Here is a 14,148-nt window from a genome sequence, read left to right as displayed (position 1 = left end):
TCTCCAAGGTACGGATAAAATCGATCGAGATGGTTTGATTTAATTTAATTTATTCAGACGGGACCGTGCGCTTTGATACAGCAAGAAACACATTTGAAAGAACGTGGAAAGGAAAAACAATGGAAGCATACATAGAAGAATACACGAAAGGAAGAGGAACTGTTTCTTTTACAATTATTTTCACAGTTCTTTCGTTCGATGCAAATGTGTCGGAAAACACAATTTGAAATAATGTTAATTTATGTGACGCGAGATAATAATAATTTGTAAAATAACCTCCATCAAGAAACTCTGATCGTCGAATCAGAATTCCATCTGGAGTCCATGTTGAAGCTCTAAAATTAGGATACATCTTGGAAGCTAGTGGTCGGAGGGGTAGAGTTGCCAAAGGTAACGGAACGCCTAATTGTCCGCTGATTAACCGTGGGTACGTCGTTAGAGTGCCTTGTTAATTACAGTAATAAACTTTAGATGCAAAAAAGTAATTCGGTAACTTTGAGGTATAAATATAATCTTGTGTTTAATTTAATTAAAAGCTGACAAAGCGCTATGAAACTATATTCAAGATATAATAATCGTAGAGAGTCCATAAAACGCAGAATTACCAAACTTTCGACGCCGTTATCCGCTTTTCAACGTTCGAACGCGGGCGTCGAGGCTACGCCATTTTTCCACGAACGACAATTTTCACCTCGCGAGACTATAATTCCGGGGGATGAGGCGCTCGGGAAATATTCGTTCTCGCTCGTCGGGCGTTCGTTTCCTTTCAATTACGGGGAACTATAATTTCCTCGGAGCGAACGCGCGCACGATGAAATCAGGGGGGTGGGAAATAATATTTTTAACAATATTTTCCGCGTGTCCCGCGAGCCACCGTCCGTCCTCACGGTCGGACAGAATTGCGGGTACAATGCGACAGCTGGCGTAGAAATTCGCGGTACCGCGAGCCCAGGAATGTCTCATCCCCTAAAATATGCCAAACAGCAATGTCCGCCGCTCCACGTACCGCAAGGCCTCGCTTCCGCCCACGCGATCACGTTTATCGCCTCGTTCGCCCTTCTGTGCGGCGGTCGACCGTGTTCAGAGCGAACCGTGTCCCTTCGAAATACAAGCCCGTTTCACGACCTGTGGCCCTAAACTGGAGGAAACAATCCTATTATATAAATATATCAATGTATAAAACCTAGTTAAACTCGCCACACAGCGTCTTAATTGCATGGCATTTCTTTCGTACACCTGTGTTTTTCGCAAACGTACTTGGGACACTTTGGAACAAACGATAGCTGTTCAAGACTAGTTCTTTACAATACCTCTTCCATTGCAGTACCGATGATATTTTTTGCTGTTCCTCAATTTGTCTTCGGAGAATGTGTTTTGTCTGACATTATATTTTTCCAGGAACGCTCTCACAAGTGCATTCTAGCACTTATTTGTTGAAATCCAGTAATATGTTTTTCTCCTCGATCTTGTGGTGCACTTTGGTAGATGGAGGAATTGTAAACGAGACAGCAGGAAGGTAGGAAAGGAAAGGAGAGTCAGTCGACTATTTAGCAGGCCCTGCCTTAGATATTGAGTGGTCGATCGAGGAGCGTATATATGCAAACGAAGGGGTCAAGCGCTTGCGAGAGAGACAGGAACGTAGCCCTCTGGTGGCGAGTACGGGAAGTGACGCCACATTCTCAAAACAAATTTTCTCTTATACGCAGAGACATATTATTTATTGCGGCCATCATTTCCAAGATCTCAAGGTCTTGATGCAAATTTTTACTGTCATAGCATTCTGACCTCTTTCAAAAGGAATAGAATAATAACAGGATGACCTTAAAATGACCTTCAGTACGAAATATTCACCTTGGCATCGGCTGTGATATCGCAGCAGTAAAAATATGTCGTCCCAGTTAAGAAACTATCGACAATCTCGATATGTCGAAAAATATGACGTATTATGTTAGAGCCGTAGATAATATTTTTTTCGCACGATAGAATTATTGACGACCACAAGTTCTATAAAATCTATAGGTACCGTAAATTCAACCGTATTACGCGACCCAATGACAACTTTAGGAAGTAATACATCATTCTTGACGGGCAAACTAATCTAATTTATAATTGCAATTGGATCAGATGGACAAACACGACACGACGGCAAATTACAATGTAGATTTATTATACGAGATTAAACTGCACCATTCTACGTTCTGGCCATAATTTAAGTCCTTTTTAAAAGAAACTTAAAAAAAAAAAAAATTTTTTTATATGTAATCCGTGATAATAATCGCCATATAATTATATTTGTTATGCACGCCAGTGGAACTGTCGAAAACGTGGAATTTTTGACAATTGAATTTGAAAATCTAGCGCCTGACCATTGCTCGCTATTTCTACTTATACTATCCAAGCATCAGGTAGTCAGGAAAATTGACTTTTCTTGTGAAGATCGTTAGGAAGATTAACGAGCCAAAGATCGATTTTCAGAGACAGGTAATCGACTCGCCAAAAATGAGCGACAAACAGCGACGCATTGGGAAGGGTAATCACATCACCGATCTCATAAAACGCAATAACCATCGTCGTTAGATTTCCCAGCGGTCAACCAAGACACCCACCGGAAGTCCCTTTGGCGCTCAAATGCTCGATTTAACAGCACAAAATATTTCTCGATCGACGAAAATAAAAAGATCCGAGCTCAAAATAAAGATTGGAAAATATACAAGGTGTTCGACCCACCCCTAGGAAAAATTTTAGTGGGAGATTCTAGAGGCCAAAATAAGACGAAAATCAAGAATACTAATTTGTTGATTGAGGCTTCCTTAAAAAATTATAGAAACATTTCCGGCCACGCAATATATTTTCGGTAAAGAATTTTTTTCTCGCAAGTGCGTAGGATTTCGAGGGTATATGTATTGACCAAAAATGGTTGTAATTCACCCCTGCAATCGAAAATAATTTTTCCAGAACGATTTGAAATTTTTTAATTTTGTTGAAAAATTTCACACCTACTCGAATTTTTTTCTCGAAAATGCGCAGGATTTCGGGGGTATGTTTATTCACCAAAAATGATTGTAATTGACCCCCGCAATCGAAAATAATTTTTCCAGAACGATTTGAAATTTTTTAATTTTGTTGAAAAATTTCACACCTACTCGAATTTTTTTCTCGAAAATGCGCAGAATTTCGGGGGTATGTTTATTCACCAAAAATGATTGTAATTGACCCCCGCAATCGAAAATAATTTTTCCAGAACGATTTGAAATTTTTTAATTTTTTGTAAAATCTCACACCTATTTGAATTTTTTTCTCGAAAATGCGCAGGATTTCGGGGGTATGTTTATTCACCAAAAATGATTGTAATTGACCCCCGCAATCGAAAATAATTTTTCCAGAACGATTTGAAATTTTCCAATTTTGTCGAAAAATTTCACACCTACTCGAATTTTTTTCTCGAAAGTGCGTAGGATTTCGAGGGTATATGTATTGACCAAAAATGGTTGTAATTGACCCCCGCAATCGAAAATAATTTTTCCAGAACGATTTGAAATTTTTTAATTTGATTTTTTAATAACTTTTTAACAAAGCCTCAATCAACAAATTGATATTCTTGATTTTCGTCTTATTTTGGCCTCTAGAATCTCCCATTAAAATTTTCCCCAGGGGTGGCCGAGCACCCTGTATGTTTCGTTAGAAAAATGTCTCCAATTTGATTCGAATTTGCGACAAAAAGAAAACTAACCCTTGCGGGTCGCTCGAGCTATATTGTAAAAAATAGACAGGGTAAACCGTAACTTTAACATTAAATATCTCGTAAACTATTAACCGTTACCGTGAGCTTCAGTTTTTCAAGCTGTATCGTCGCGCAAAAGATCGTCAAACAGTAAGCGACAGACTTAGGGACCCTTCCTTGTGGGATTTTTTTTACCATAAAGGAACGACCTAAAATATGACTTTTATAAGCCTCGTCCATAACTGGCACTTTATTCCCCGCGAAATAAAAACTTTTACTCTCGATTCCCAAGCAAAAGCGATTCCGTCGAGATGGCAAGAAACCGCCACTTTAAACGACGCCCGCTTTGTTGCTCGTAAATGGGGACCCCTTACGCTCCCCTGCGAGATCTCAGAATCATTAGGCTCCCGAAGAACCGAGTTTCCGGCGTGACGCACGAGATCCATGGCATTTATAACACCGGACGCAATGGCCCCCACATTATGTAAGATTTAGGGACAAACGTCTATCTTTTGACGTCAAACTGTGTTTTATAATTAACACTCTGTCAACCGTGCACGCAATACTATAGAGGGTGTTCGACCACCCCTTGGAAAAATTTTAATGGGGGATTCTAGAGGCCAAAATAAGACGAAAATCAAGAATACTAGTTTCTTGGTCGAGGCTTCATTAAAAAGTTATTAAAAAATTAATAATTAGTTGACAGATTATAAGAAATATAATTTCTACAATATTAAGATTATACACATAGTATTTTCAAATGATACACAAGATTTTTTGAAACAACACACGAGAGTAATAGTTCCTAATGGCTATCGAAATTATCGGTAACATTTAATTCAATATAATTATCGTATGATATATCCCTCCCTTAGCTTTTTAAATGCACGATAAATAAAAATTATTGAAAACAGACGGTGTATTGGCTGTTGCTTGAGAACTGCAATTAGCAGATGCCGATAATGGAATTAAAATTCAAGCAAATATTACGTTACGCTTCCGATTCTGCATAATCCGAACTCCGAGGGTGGTAAGCGAATCGAAGAAACGGTTCTACCGGTAAGCGACGACGCGACAATTTTCTGTTCGATGGATTCCTGCCCTTTGGTCCAATCATCGTCGCATTGACCCGCGATCGAACGAACCGGTTATATAAAGCAAAATGGAACAGAAAAATGAATCCAGACTGGCTTATTCGTATCGAACTACACCTTGCGATTCCCCTGACGTAACAACCACCGCCTCGTCACGATGTTAATTAAAAGCTTTAATAACCGACATCCGATCTTACGATCTTATCTCACGCTTGGCTTCGAGCTCTTGTCTCTGTTTTTTAAAACGTCTCAGGTCTGCTCGATAACATTTCGATACGTTTGTACACGACTTAAAAGTTACACGGGCCAACCAGAGTGTTAAACACACGCATGGACATTCGTCGAGAGCAATGGAGAGAAACTTATCGATAACCGTTGAGATCCCATCGAATAATTTTAACAACGCAGAAGCAACGAGTCACGAGACGTCACGTTGAAGCCTCTATCTCGCGTCGAGAACGATCCTATCACTAGGGAGAGAAATGTTGAAAGGTTCCGACGCATATTCCAGAACGGGTGCTGTCTTCGGTGAATCGCGGCCTTGAAACGGGATACGATTTCAAAGACGGCCCGATATCGGTTAGGTAAGAGATCCTGTTTCCGTCGCAGTGGAATACACCTCTATTTAATCAGACCTGTGTGTGACCCCGTCATGTGGATTGTTTGCACCGTAAACCGTAACTGAAACGGAGTTTGTGGCGCTACTTCGTCGATTGCAGAAAATCGAGAAAAATCGTGGGAGGGTAGAAAAGGAAAGGGAAACGGTTTCGTTTGGGCCTGCTAGTGAACTCATCAGTAAGACTTTCTAGCAGGCCCTGCCTTAGACGACTGAGACATTGGGAAGTCGGTCGAGGAATGTATACATATACAGGGTGTTCGACCACCCCTGGTAAAAATTTTAATGGGGGATTCTAGAGGCCAAAATAAGACGCAAATCAAGAATATCAATTTTTTGATGAAGGCTTTGTTAAACAGTTATTAACGTTTGAAGTTCCGACCGTACTGAATTTTTTTCTCGAAAATGCGTAGAATTTCGGGGGTATGTCTATTCACCAAAAATGATTGTAATTGACCCCCGCAACCAAAAGTAATTTTTCCAAAACGATTTGAAATTTTTTTTTTCCGTCGAAAAATTTCACACCTCGAATTTTTTTCTAGAAAGTGGGTAGGATTTCGGGGGTATGTCTGTTCACCAAAAATGATTGAAATTGACCCCCGGAACCGAAAATAATTTTTTTAGAATTAATTAAAAATTTTTTTTTCGTCGAAGAATTTAGGCACCTGCCCCCTGTCGATTTATCTTAAAAATTCCTTTTTCACTTTTAGTATTTTTGTTTGACGCCCTACAGAAATGTTGTCTAGTACTTTTTTGTAGGTACCTATAAGCTCTACTTCAGAAAAAAGTTTCATTTAAATATATTCACAATTGTAGGAATTATGGCTCTTTCAAAATTGGACCATTTTTATGGGGTTCTTCTCATTTTGCGAAGTCAAGGACCAACTTTTCGAATATTTTTGCGATTTGTACACATTCTCCATCAAAATACGCGTAGTTTGCTTTTTTAAACATTAAAATCGTCCAATCCGTTCAGAAGTTATGATGTTTTAAAGATACGCTTGAAATTTCAGTGAAACATATCGACGCTATGGTCAGACATGAAATTTTCGGTAATGAATTTTTTTCTCGAAACTGAGTAGGATTTGGGGGGTATGTCTGTTGACCAAAAATGCTTGCAATTGACCCCTGCAACTAAAAATAATTTTTCCAAGACGATTCGAAAGTATTTTTTTTCACCCAAAACTTTCAGCACTTACTCGAATTTTTTTCTCGAAAGTGGATAGAATTTCAGGGGTATGTGTATTCACCAAAAATGCTTATAATTGAACCCTGCAACAAAAAATAATTTTTCCAGAACGATTTGAAATTTTTGAATAACTTTTTAACTGAGCCTCCATCAACAAATTGGTATTCTTGATTTTTGTCTTATTTTGGCCTCTAGAATCCCTGGGGTGGTTGAACACCCTATATATAGCAACCGAGGGGTCGGTCGAGCGCTTGTGAGAGCGCGACCCCTCTGGTGGCGAGCATGGGAGGCGACGCCACAAGTTGATAAAGATGTATTTTTGGACACTATATTCGTAACGAAAGACAGGAAACTGGCAATGGCAAATTAATATACTGACACACTATAAAAGTGGAAAATTGTTAAACTGGTAAAATGGCAAATTAGAAAAAGAAAGATGGCCCGATATCGGTTAGGTGAGCCCCTGTTTCCGTCGCAGTGGAATACACCTCTATTTAATCAGACCTGTGTGGCCCGTCACGTGGATTGTTTGTACCGAGAACCGTAACTGAAATAGAGCTGACAAAGATGTATTTTTGGACAATCTGCATTCGTAACGAAAGATGGCAATGGCAAATTAATAAACCGACACATTGGGAAAGTGGAAAAATTATTAATTGAGAAATTGTCAATGGCAAGACGTTAAAATGAGAATATGGACGTGGAAATTCTGCAACGACAAAGAAGAAAAATGGCAAATTAGAAAAATGTAAAAATAGCAAAATGACGTAAGAACAAAATGTGAAAATGGTAAAGTGAAGAACTGTAATGATCGAAGAATGGCAGAATGGAGAACCGAGAAATGGGTAAAATAGTAAAATGCTAAAACAGAAATATTTTACTAGTCGAAATAGCGATTCGCGAAACGTCTCGTGGAAGCCTCTATTTCACGTCGAGAATGACTGTATCTCTCGAGAAATGTTGAAAGTGTCGACGTATATACAGGGTCGGCGCTATCATCGGTGAATCGTGTCCTTGAAACGGGATACGATTTCAAAGAAGACCGCGAACCGATATCGGTGAGCTCCTATCTCACAATCAGTCGCAGTAGAATGTACCACTGTCTAATCAAACATCGGGCGCGTGTAAGTACGACCCATCTTGTTTATCACTTACGCAAAAAGGGACGTAACTTAAATGATGTTGAATTGTAATAACAGTAGAACACAAAGAAGAAGAACCTGTATCTGTATTAATAACAACAATGGCAGAATGAAAAAATGAAAATATGAATGTTAAATGTCTCAACTTTTATACAGGGTGTTCGGCTACCCCTGGAAAATATTGTAATGGGAGATTCTAGAGGCCAAAATAAGACGAAAATCAAGAATATCAATTTGTTGATTGAGGCTTCGTTAAAAAGTTATTAAAAAAATTCATTTACAAAATTTGAAATCATTCACGGAAAAATTATTTTCGGTTGCGGGGGTCAATTGCAATCATTTTTGGTCAATAGACATACCCCCGAAATCCTACGCACTTTCGAGAAAAAAATTCCAATAGACAAATTTTTCGGCGAAATTAAAATATTTCAGATCGTTCTGGAAAAATTATTTTCGCATGTGGGGGTCAATTACGATCATTTTTTATCATTAGACATACCCTCGAAATCCTACCCACTTTCGAGAAAAAAATTCGAGGTGTGAAATTTTTCGACAAAATTAAAAAATTTCAAATCGTTCTGGAAAAATTATTTTCGATTACGGGGGTCAATTACAATCATTTTTGGTCAATAGACATACCCCCGAAATCCTACTGGTTTTCGAGAAAAAAATTCGAGTAGGTAGACAAATTTTTTGACACAATTAAAAAGTTTCAAATCATTCTGAGAAAATTATTTTCAGTTGCGAGGGTCGATTACAATCATTTTTGGTCAATAGACATATCCCCGAAATCCTACTGGTTTTCGAGAAAAAAATTCGAGTAGGTAGACAAATTTTTTGACAAAATTAAAAAATTTCAAATCATTCTGAGAAAATTATTTTCGGTTGCGGGGGTCGATTACAATCATTTTTGGTCAATAGACATACCCCCGAAATCCTACGCATTTTCGAGAAAAAAATTCGAGTAGGTAGACAAATTTTTTGACAAAATTAAAAAGTTTCAAATCATTTTGAGAAAATTATTTTCAGTTGCGGGGGTCGATTACAATCATTTTTGGTCAATAGACATATCCCCGAAATCCTACTGGTTTTCGAGAAAAAAATTCGAGTAGGTAGACAAATTTTTTGACAAAATTAAAAAATTTCAAATTATTCTGAAAAAATTATTTTCGGTTGCGGGGGTCGATTACAATCATTTTTGGTCAATAGACACACCCCCGAAATCTTACTGGTTTTCGAGAAAAAAATTCGAGTAGGTAGACAAATTTTTTGACAAAATTAAAAAATTTCAAATTATTCTGAAAAAATTATTTTCGGTTGCGGGGGTCGATTACAATCATTTTTGGTCAATAGACATACCCCCGAAATCCTACTGGTTTTCGAGAAAAAAATTCGAGTAGGTAGACAAATTTTTTGACAAAATTAAAAAGTTTCAAATCATTCTGAGAAAATTATTTTCAGTTGCGGGGGTCGATTACAATCATTTTTGGTCAATAGACATATCCCCGAAATCCTACTGGTTTTCGAGAAAAAAATTCGAGTAGGTAGACAAATTTTTTGACAAAATTAAAAAATTTCAAATTATTCTGAAAAAATTATTTTCGGTTGTGGGGGTCGATTACAATCATTTTTGGTCAATAGACATACCCCCGAAATCCTACTGGTTTTCGAGAAAAAAATTCGAGTAGGTAGACAAATTTTTTGACAAAATTAAAAAGTTTCAAATCATTCTAAGAAAATTATTTTCAGTTGCGGGGGTCGATTACAATCATTTTTGGTCAATAGACATACCCCCGAAATCCTACGCATTTTCGAGAAAAAAATTCGAGTAGGTAGACAAATTTTTTGACAAAATTAAAAAGTTTCAAATCATTCTGAGAAAATTATTTTCGGTTGCGGGGGTCAATTACAATCATTTTTGGTCAATAGACATATCCCCGAAATCCTACTAGTTTTCGAGAAAAAAATTCGAGTAGGTAGACAAATTTTTTGACAAAATTAAAAAATTTCAAATTATTCTGAAAAAATTATTTTCGGTTGCGGGGGTCAATTACAATCATTTTTGGTCAATAGACACACCCCCGAAATCCTACTGGTTTTCGAGAACAAAATTCGAGTAGGTAGACAAATTTTTTGACAAAATTAAAAAGTTTCAAATCATTCTGAGAAAATTATTTTCAGTTGCGGGGGTCGATTACAATCATTTTTGGTCAATAGACATATCCCCGAAATCCTACTGGTTTTCGAGAAAAAAATTCGAGTAGGTAGACAAATTTTTTGACAAAATTAAAAAATTTCAAATTATTCTGAAAAAATTATTTTCGGTTGTGGGGGTCGATTACAATCATTTTTGGTCAATAGACATACCCCCGAAATCCTACTGGTTTTCGAGAAAAAAATTCGAGTAGGTAGACAAATTTTTTGACAAAATTAAAAAATTTCAAATTATTCTGAAAAAATTATTTTCGGTTGTGGGGGTCGATTACAATCATTTTTGGTCAATAGACATACCCCCGAAATCCTACTGGTTTTCGAGAAAAAAATTCGAGTAGGTAGACAAATTTTTTGACAAAATTAAAAAGTTTCAAATCATTCTAAGAAAATTATTTTCAGTTGCGGGGGTCGATTACAATCATTTTTGGTCAATAGACATACCCCCGAAATCCTACGCATTTTCGAGAAAAAAATTCGAGTAGGTAGACAAATTTTTTGACAAAATTAAAAAGTTTCAAATCATTCTGAGAAAATTATTTTCGGTTGCGGGGGTCAATTACAATCATTTTTGGTCAATAGACATATCCCCGAAATCCTACTAGTTTTCGAGAAAAAAATTCGAGTAGGTAGACAAATTTTTTGACAAAATTAAAAAATTTCAAATTATTCTGAAAAAATTATTTTCGGTTGCGGGGGTCAATTACAATCATTTTTGGTCAATAGACACACCCCCGAAATCCTACTGGTTTTCGAGAACAAAATTCGAGTAGGTAGACAAATTTTTTGACTAAATTAAAAAGTTTCAAATCATTCTGAGAAAATTATTTTCAGTTGCGGGGGTCGATTACAATCATTTTTGGTCAATAGACATATCCCCGAAATCCTACTGGTTTTCGAGAAAAAAATTCGAGTAGGTAGACAAATTTTTTGACAAAATTAAAAAATTTCAAATCATTCTGAGAAAATTATTTTCAGTTGCGGGGGTCGATTACAATCATTTTTGGTCAATAGACATATCCCCGAAATCTTACTGGTTTTCGAGAACAAAATTCTTTACCGAAAATATACTGTTTGGCGGGAATGTTTCTATAACTTTTTAAGGAAGCTTCAATCAACAAATTAATATCCTTGATTTTCGTCTGATTTTGGCCTCGGTAATCTCCCATTATAATTTTTCCCAAGGGTGGCCGAACAATACTGTATACAATACTTTCCACATCGGTAAATTACAGGTTTCAAAGTAGTACACGTATGCTAGCGTCAGTTCTAAAAGGGTTATGGTCATCCAATACTTCAGTGAAAGCAGGATACGTAATAATAAAGATCCGCGCAATGCCTCCGCGGGTGGGGAATTCATTTTCCAGGTGACGCTTCTTATTCTAGCAGATAATATGTTTACGGTGACCTAGTTTTCACCGAGCTTTTTAAAATGCATACCAAGTACACTGTTATGCCAACCAGCGCAATAAATAGAGTGACATTAAATCAGAAACAATTGAAACGATTGTTAGGTTATCAAGAATACGTTGGCCCGTCCCTAAAAGTGAGGTTATGATGGTAAACTTGACGATACGACGAAAAGATAAAATGGAAAAAATAACGAAACGATCAAATAGTAAAACTTGTTGTTACGTTTATTTACACCTTTCATTTCTCGGCGATATTGTAACGGTCACAATGAAACCAGAAATTCTAAGAAGTATCAACAATGATTTCATTCCCGATCAAAGAGAAAGTACGCGAATATTTAGAGATCGAAAAGTTTCGAGAGCAACTTTGTTTCGATTTTATATTGCTTCTTGACGTTACGCTATGGCGTAATGGACGAGTCAAGACGAAGCGTCGGAACGATTCCTATTTAAAATTCTGTGTGGAACCAGTTTTATGTAATTTTGTCTCTAGGTGGGTTATCGAAAAATTTAGAAAACCGTTTGAACTTCGATCTTGTAATTTTTCAAGTTTCCATCGAATTGTAAACCATGTTTCTTTGCAAAGCAAAGAAATCTAGGTTCGACGACCAAAAACGAACTTCTACTTTTCCTTCATGGAATTTCGAAGGCGATCGGAGCGTGCAATGACCACGAATGCGATCGATTTTCAAGCGACGTTTGTTAGCGTAACCGAAACGGAAGAGACGCTCGAGGAACGTAATATACAACTAAACATGGGTCCGACGTAACAATTATCCAGTAACGAGACCGAGTTTCGTTCAACCGAACCGCGAACCAAGCTGGTAGACATCGAACTCGAGTCGATTGCAAGAAAACGATTTAATGCCTTCGAACAGACTGAAATTGGATCTCCCTTTTTCCGTCTAGCGTACGAAAAAGCGATTTATAGTCGACGAAAATTCATTAAAAGTTCGTTTGACAACGTTAAAGCCTATTAGTTATTCGCAAAGAAACAAGTTACCATAAATGGTAATTCCGCTTTCAAGATAATTGGCGTTGAAAATTCATCAGCCGTGATATTCCACCAGAATTATTAACACTTCGTTTGGATCTAGAATTAGGCAAATTGTATTCCCGAAGAACGAGTAAAGATTCGTCCTATACAATAAAATTTTGCCAATTCCTGACCGCACATCTTCAATGTTATGCGTCACTGGAACGACCCACATAACCTCAAACATTTATTCGTCATAATTAAAGTTTTCACGCCGAGCATGGGACAAAACTCAAGTCTGCAACATTTTGCAAACGATAACGAAATGTTCGCGTCGACCAACATACCTAATTGTTTCTTCTGCAGCCGGACGGGATAACATTCTCTCCATTAGCGTGCTTTATCGCGCGAAAAAGTCGCACGCCGCGTAATTAACATGCAATTTCTCGGTATACCGTAATTATGATATAGCCGGGCTTCGTTGAAATCCTATGGAAGTAACACCGGATAGAAAACCTCACAAGAACGGGAAAATATGAAAACATTCTTCGAAGCACGACGAAACAAAAGACACGAATGACGCGAAAACGGTAACGCCGGTTCACGAAGCTAAATACGGGTACGTAGGACGAATAGGACGAATCCGTTCAAACGGGATACTAAATTGGGGGGTCCGTGGACATCGTGAAACTTCGGTAGAGAGCGTTACGCGTCGCAAAGGGGCGTTTCCGATCGCGTCGGTAATCCCCGAACGTGGCCGAGTTTCCCGAAGGGTAATTTCTTTATCGAAGGCCGAGCAACGGCTCATCTTGCTTGCTCCATCTGCAGTCGATAAAAAAAAATCGAATTTCCTCGACGGAAAATATCGAATTCGCCACGTGGTCGAACTGGACGAGCATGCACGACGTTCGATCGAATCGATTCTCGAAAACTTTGTCGACAGTCCGCCTGAGATCGCAACAACGGTGTCGTCGGTAGCGCGAAGACGAAAACTGTTGAATATACGGGGAAAAAGTTGGGGAAATGTGAAAATGACGAAACGGTGGCGCGAAAATGTGATTCCAAAGTCCGATCAACGAACAAGGAAATCGCGAATCGACGCGTAGAGATTGAAACGGGCGAAGATAAAATCGCCGCGGGCGGTTGAGTGCTACCAGAGAAACCTTTAGGGCGAGTTTCCATTAACTCTGGCCCGTACACTGATTGACTTCCGATGTTAGACCCACTTTCTTCTCGATTTTTTTTCACACCAGCCGACGATCTTTATCGCCCTTTTAATCGTCGAAATGCTCGCGACCAAAGTCCCGGTTTCCCCGCTTTCGCCATTCCGATTTTACATGGTCCTCGTCCCGGGGACACTTAACACCACGTGGCTTTGAGGTTAGTTTCTGCAGCAGGAGAAAGCTCGACGGTCGGTAACAATTTATTCATTGATTTTGATCATTGGAAGCAAATGTTTTATGTGCAATTTATGTGCAACTTTGTTTCGACACTTACTGCTTACGGAAAAGAATGGTAGTCAATAATACTAGTCATTGCTAGCCAGTGAGTACTTCGTGCTATTGTCGTCACTGTTATTTTCCATTTGCGACAAAAGATGAATTACATCTTTCATATCTTTGAAGGATATTATTATCCCAGCCCCAATATTCGTTTACTTATCTTTCCACGTGTCTATCTACGTTTCCGAAATAAATTTCCTTTATTAAATCGTCTCAATTTGAGGAAATGATAGAAATCACACGGGTCTAAATCCGTCGAACGAAGCCGGGTATTCTAACACCGAC

This window comes from Colletes latitarsis, chromosome 11, assembly GCF_051014445.1.
Source record: "Colletes latitarsis isolate SP2378_abdomen chromosome 11, iyColLati1, whole genome shotgun sequence".
Lineage (NCBI taxonomy): Eukaryota > Metazoa > Arthropoda > Insecta > Hymenoptera > Colletidae > Colletes > Colletes latitarsis.
This window is presented reverse-complemented; position numbering follows the sequence as displayed.